Here is a 7,224-nt window from a genome sequence, read left to right on the forward strand (position 1 = left end):
AACATTCAAATGAAATAATATAGTAAGCTTTGCTTTTTGGTGTAAGATGGGGTCTCTCTGTGTAGTTCAGGCTGGCCTAGGCTTACTATATAGCCCAGCCTGGCCTCAAACTAGTGGCGATGCTCCTGCCTCAGTCTCCTGAAGCTGCGATTACTAGGTACGCACCAACATGCCCTATTTTACTTTTTATTTTATGTTATTTTTTTTGTATTTTAGGGAAGTGTCTACAGTATTCAGGGTCTCACTACTAGACCGGACTCGTAGTGATCTGCCTGTTTACAGCTTCCCAAGAGCTGAGATTACAGACGCATGCCACCATGTCCTGTCTCAATTGCCATCTCAGCGTGCCCCGGGGGTGGGGCTGACACGGCATGTTTTACTTTTTGAAGGAAGGTCTCAAGTATGAAGGGCAGGTAGGTTTGAACCTCGGGGGAGTGCTCCTGCCTCAGTCACCTGCATGCTAAAGTGTAGGGATTGCTCAAGACAAAATACCTCAGCCTGAAGGAAAGAAAGACTGGTCCCACTGGGCTATAGTAGGGAAAAGAAAGAGGGCTCCTCGTTTTCTAGAGAGCGAGAAACAACCTCTGACCCACGATCTATTTAACGAGGACAGGGCAGAGCGACAACACGCACGTTAGGGGCAACTGCGGCTGCGCGCGCAGGCGCATTCCCCTCCCCGCGCCACAGGACCTGCGCGCGTTCTGTCATGGCTGCCGCGCTGCTAGGGCCTCGCGCTCGTCGCCTTCTGGCGGAAGCCGCCATGCGTGGGTTCCCGGCTGCCCACATTTGCTGTAAATCCAGGTCCTCCAGGGCCGTGGCCCCTCCGTCCACTGTGGCTGGAAAGCTGGCGCCAGAACCCGCCACGCGAATGCAGGAGGACCCAGAACCTGAGGAAGAAAACGTCTATGAGAGGAACCCAGTCTGTCACGGCTTCGACTCGGACCCCGACGTGGACGTCTGGAACCTGCGCGCTGTCTGCTTCCTCGGCTTCTCCGTTGTGCTCGTCTTGGGGACCGCCTTCGTGGCTTACCTTCCTGACTACAGGATGCACGAGTGGGCCCGCCGAGAAGCGGAGAGGCTCGTGAAGCGCCGAGAGGCCGGCGGCCTCCCCCTCATGGAGTCCAGCTGCTTCGACCCCAGCAAGATCCGGCTGCCGGGCGACGACTGACCAGGTAGGCCTGAGGGGCGGCAGCCTTCGTGCCTCTGCCTCTGTGCTGCTCGCTCCGCAGGGCGCATAATTAGAGGGTCTGAAGAGTAAATAATGTTTTTTGTTTTTGTTTTTAGAAAAATGTTAAAAAAAAAGTGTTGAGATTACAAGCCTTTACCACCAGGCACCTCTCTTTTATCTTGGTTCTTCAATTTAACATTTTGTTCTTGGTGTTCATCCATTCATTACATGAAGTTGTAAGTCATACTTACAATTTTAAAAGATCAAATTGGTTGCAACATGGAGAATGAGGAATTTCACAGTAATTAAAATTAAACAGTTCAAGAATTTGAAGACAATCCAAAGCAGATTTTAAAAGAAACATCGGGAAACAGATGTTGCCAAACTTTTGGTAGGCTTTGTTTATTACTGTGGCTCAGGAATTTTTCCATGTCTTTCAAAAAAGGGAAAATTAAATTTTTAAAAAGTCCTTCAGTAGTAAATTTGCAGTGTTCTCTGCAGTTTGAAAAATGTTTTAAATTGATTTTGGCTTTTTTATTTTTTTTTGGCGGAACCGGGGATTGAACTGTGTCTCTTGTACTTGCCAGGGAAACACTTATTCCACTGAGCCATCTCCCCACCCCCCTGGCTTTCATCCCACAACATCCTGAGTGGCAGTAGCACTTGTATTTTCCATAAGAAGAAGCAACTTCAGAAGTCAGAGAAGGATGTCCAGATCAGATTGGCTTGTTAGAATTACCCTAGCGGTTATAGTTATAGTCTAACCACTAACTAAAAAAGGAATATTAGGTACTTTATATCCCTGGGTGGTATAGACAGGCCCAATCCCATTCCCAATCCCTGGGTGGGTCCACATTTTCCATCTGGGAAATACCACCCATCCCTGTGCACTTTCAGCTTCGGGCCGTTGTTCCCAGTTCCCTGGGGCTGCCCCTACAAGTCTGTGACAGAGGTCCAGTGGATTTTCCATGCCTTATTAAATGAGGACCAAGGCTTACCTTAGCCACAAGGTCCAATCTGGAATGTTCCAGTCTGGTCCAGTCCCTTCCAATGTTTAGTGGTGTATATTGGATGGGAGCTCTACAAGATGCGTTATTATTATTATTATTATTTTTTAATGTGTTTAGTACAAGATCTACAGGGTCTCACTACACAGATTGGACCTGTTGTGATCCTCCTGTTTTCAACCTCCAAGCTGAAAACACATCCAGTCTGAAGATGCATTCTTGGAACTTCCCAGAAGGGTCAGTGTTTGTGGCATGGTCACCAACTGTCTGGTCTCTTCCACAAGGTGATATGGGCTTGAGCTAGTTACCACTCTTCTCTGGGACTTGCCTTGTTTTACCATGGCAGGAGTATCACCCCGCTCTTACATGGCTCATTCATTGGCAGTTCGCTAAAAGACATGATAAGGAAAGGTTTGTTGTGTCTTAGTTGTCTGTGCTTTTGTGAGCTCAAAAAAAGATAAAGTCTAGGGTTCCTTCTCCCTGACTCCATCCTGTTTCTATATCTGGCCTGTAAAGAAATGAAACATTCCTGTATGAGACTTGGGATCAGATTTAAACTTTCCTACTGGGGTCTTGGTGTGATAGTGATGATGGAATGAAAATTATTCAACATTTACTATACAGAGGTCTCTGAATTCGTAAGTCTGAATTACTCTATGAAATGGGTACCAGATTGGTAAATAATGTCATTTTACAGACTGGAGAACTTGTTATTAAAGCTCTGAGGCCCTCAACAGGCCAGACTAGACCCCTGTCCTTTAATACCCATCCAGGAAGTAGGCAGTGGTGAAGAGCAGGAAGGGAGCTTTAATAAGCATGCCTATGCTGGGCAGCACTGGTAAATGTGATCAAGACCTGTCTTGGTGAGGTTAACAGAAGCTTTAGAGTTTTACAGAGGAGGGGAGCAAAAACACCTTTTGAAAGTCTTGAAGGTAGTTGGGTGGGGCACCATCCTAAAGGTCATTCTCACTGAATTGTGTACACAATCTTGGCAGTGCAAGCATCTTGGATTCCAGGCAAACATCCTCTGAGGGAGGGAGTGGAAGACCCCTCATTTCATTTTTACAGAAGTCAAATGACTTACACTGTATTCAAAGAGACAAAAGTGGGAGTTCAGGCCGGGGAGATGGTTCAGTGGAATAAGCGCTTCCCTGGCAAGTGCAAGGGCCTGAGTTCAATCCTCAGTTCTGAGAAAAAAAAAAAAAAAAAAAAAAGTGGAGGTTCAGGGAGAGGGATGTTGCAGTGGAGGGACATTTGGGGGTTTTTGGAGACTCATATCTTCTCACTCTTGTCTCATCTGCTGCATTTCCAGGTTCTTGCCATTCCCCAGTTTGTATTCAAGGAGTACTCACTCTGGACTCCTCCCTCTGTGTTAACACAGATGAGATTTCCTATAGTCTGTCTCCTCAAAGTGTGACTCTGTGACCTGTTTTTCCCCCTCCCTTATTTCCTTTCAACCAAACCAAATTTTAAAACAAACATTGAAAAAAAGATTTTGCCTGACTTTTGGTAGGCTTTGCTCATTATTGTAGCTTAAGAATTTTCCCACTTCTTTTTTCAAAAGAGAGAAAATTAAATTCTCCCCTTTCCATTTCCCCCTCCCCTTCCTCTTTCTTTCTCTTTCTCTCTTCTTCAATTTCTTTCTCTTCTCTTTGGTTTTCTCTTTTGAGATAAGGCAAGATCTCACTATGTAGTTCAGGCTAGTTTTGAATTTACTTTGAGTCTTAGTCTGACCACAGACTCATGGCAATCAATCATCCTGCCTCAGGCTCCCAAGTGTTGGTATTACAGGTATGAGCCACCATGCCTGGCTCTCATTCTTTTTTTTTTTTTTTTTTTTTGGTACAGGAGTTTGAAACAGGAGGCATTTTACTAGTGATCTATATTCTTGGCCCTTTAAAAAAATTGAATATAAGTGGTCATATATACTTAAGGTATACAACATCTGGTTTTAAGATGCAAGTATATTACCAATAATTATTATAAAAAAAGTCATTAACATGTCCATTATTTCCTGTACTTAACATCAATTCTTAATTTCCTCTACTTAGAAGTACTTTATAATAGCACTAATCAAAAAGTTTTAAACAGAACTCAAACTGCATAGCCATCTGATACCCAGAGACAGATAGAAACAGTTAAATGAAAACCAGTCTAGATGATTTGATATCTCTATACAGAGATATCACGCATTACATTAATGCAGTTTTGAAAATTAAAAATTGACAGTGTTGATACTGTTTTGTAACTTGGTGATTCACTTAATAGAGTATAGTGAATACTGCTTTTTCAATTCACAGTCTCTTACTAATATAATTGATAACTCTGTTTTACTCAACCTTCTGTAACTGGACATAGTCTGAGGTCTCCAGAGTGGCTATGGAGAGCCTTGACTCACCCAACTCACAGGGCAGGTTGCAGGGTGGCTGACTTCCATTTCAGAAAAAGACTTTTGGAGGTGTCAGTAAGAGGAATAAAGTGGTTTGGGAGAATTTTAAAAGTACACACTGACAGAAACTGAGTGTAGGTGTGAGAGAGAGACAAACAGCAAGGCAGACCATGGGTTTGAGATGGATATATTTTTTGGGGTTGGGGGGTAGGAGTATGTAGAGTTTGTGACTGTATGAAAACAAAAGATTCAATCTATAGATGAAAGGTGACAGCTCTTTCTGTAGAGCAAAGGTAATGTCCCATTTATAAGGGATAACAATCATAGTACAGTAGTAGTGCTGTAGTGCCTATCTAGGGGAAAGGCCCATTTTATAGGTAAAAATGGTCCATTTATAGGTAAAAGAGGAGTGGCCTAAACTTATTGTGTATATAGGGACCTTAGGAATTTTTTACTGTATTTGTGTCTTGAATTTGCAGTTTTTTTTGAAAGTAGAATTTAAAATTATGATTTCACTTGTGTCTTTTCCACCCATTTTATTTCTGTTGTCCTGCTTCAACCGACTCACTTTGTTTCCTTATTCTTTTTTTTTTTTTTTAAACTCTTATGTATTTATTTATTTGGCGGAACTGGGGATTGAACTCAGGTCCTTGCACTTGCCAGGGACGCGCTTATTCCACTGAGCCATCTCCCCAGCCCTGTTTCCTTATTCTTAAGGGATGTAAAATGGTAAAAGATTCTTTTTATTTATTTATTTTTTGGCAGAACCGGGAATTGAACTCAGGTCCTTGCGCTTGCCAGGAAAGCGCTTATTCCACTGAACCATCTCCCGGCCCCCAAAAGATCCTTTTTAAATAGCTGCTTCAGGTTAAAGAGAGGCACTGATTCTGGCTAGTCAAGGATCAAAAGTCTTATCTTAACTGACTTAAAGGAAACATAACAACATAGGGTTTATTATGAGCATGGCATTGAGGCTGAGGCAAAATCTATCATTTATTAACCTGTGAACATAGACTTTGTAATGTAGAAACATTCATAGAGTTGTCAAAAATACAGTGTTCCCTCTCTTATAACAGAGGTTATGTTTCAGGCACCCTCATGATAAGTGAAAATCAGCAAAGTAGTGACATTATATTTATATATATTTTTTAAGCCTTTATAAACCCTTCCCACACTTTAGAACCTTTCACACACTTCTAACAATACTTTTAGTGTTCTTAACCATTTTCTAAATTTGTAAACCTCATAATTTTAACAGCATACACATAGTATATGGTACTGCAGAATCCTGTAATATGGCAAAAAATCCACTATAAATAACTTACATTAATATTTTTTGAAAGCCACAAAACAGTAAGTCAGCAAAGTTGAACCATGAAATAGTGAGGGACTACTGTATGCATGTGTGTGTGTGTGAATATATATATATATAAAATAGCACAGGTGAGCATCAGCTTGACCAGGAGCTGGAGATCTCTGGAAGATATCAATGTCACAAACATGTTGAATAAGGAGGGGCTAAAAATTAAAAATAGAATGGTAAATAATCTTTAATATTAAGTGCAGTTTGTCTTGAGACATTTACCCAGGTACATCAGTTGATGTATATAGACTATTTCATTAATAATGATAAATCTAATCTTTAATTTTAGTAATAGCCAAAAGTTAATTCAAATAATTATATAGATTTTACATGAACATTTATCCATTAAAATATATTACAGGGTTTACAAGCTGGGCTTTGGTCTTTGTCATGCCTGATGGGTGAGGCTGTTACCAGCAAGCACAGCGGGAAACTACAAAAGAAGAACAAAGCCATGTCAGTCTGCACTACCCCTTCTGAAAAACATGACCGCACATGCATCTGCCCCGCCCATTTGGAGAAGCACGGTCACACTATCTCTGCCCCCACATTCCTCAAGGCAACAAACTCCTTCCCTTCCCTTCCCTTCCTTTTAAATCCTTGTTCTACCCTCTCTTCCTGTTGATTCTCTTCTCTGAGCTCAGCCCACTCCCACGGGAGTAAATAAACAGTCCTGGTTGCTTATTTTGTGCTCTCTCAGCTAATTTCTTTTCCCTCTGCAAGTTTAACATATATGATACAGTAACTGGGGGTAAGGTACCTCTCTTTATTTATTTTTGTGGTGCTAGGGATTGAACTCAGGACCTTGTGCTTGCCAGGCAAGCGCTTATTCTACTGAGCTATCTTACTGGCCCCATGGTACCCCTCTTTAGGGGGACTTGAAGCCCTGGTATCTTGAGCCCCTGGTTATCTTTAAGAGGCCACCCAGTGACTTTTACTTCTCAGACCACACCCTGGACACTTCCACCAAATGGAGTAAGACTTGCTGCCTTTAAATCTTACCATCTGTCTTTGGCTACTGCCCTCCTTACCTTCTGTGGCTCCCTGAGTAGTAGTACTGTTGGCCACTGTGATTGTACTCCATGGGGGAGGGAGCACATAGAGCTCAGTGCAACCCAGATTGTTCACCACTGCCACCATTTCACTATTCCCTTACCTGATTTCCTCCTTCCCACCACTGCTGTTCTCCTTGAAGCATACCCCCAGGACCTTTCCTGGTCCACCCAGCTCTGGCTGCCCTGACTGTATGCTTGTACTCACAACCCACCCTCAGGTACTTAGAAGCCACCCACGTGCT

General features: G+C 42.6%; 1 pseudogene; it reads left to right on the forward strand.

The window, feature by feature from the left end:
* Positions 1–706: 706 nt before the first annotated feature.
* Positions 707–6,569, forward strand: LOC101581259 (annotated as a pseudogene).
* The last annotated feature ends 655 nt before the right edge of the window (positions 6,570–7,224 follow it).

Source organism: Octodon degus, unplaced genomic scaffold (genome assembly GCF_000260255.1).
Source record: "Octodon degus isolate 3935 unplaced genomic scaffold, OctDeg1.0 scaffold00037, whole genome shotgun sequence".
Taxonomy (NCBI): Eukaryota; Metazoa; Chordata; class Mammalia; order Rodentia; family Octodontidae; genus Octodon; species Octodon degus.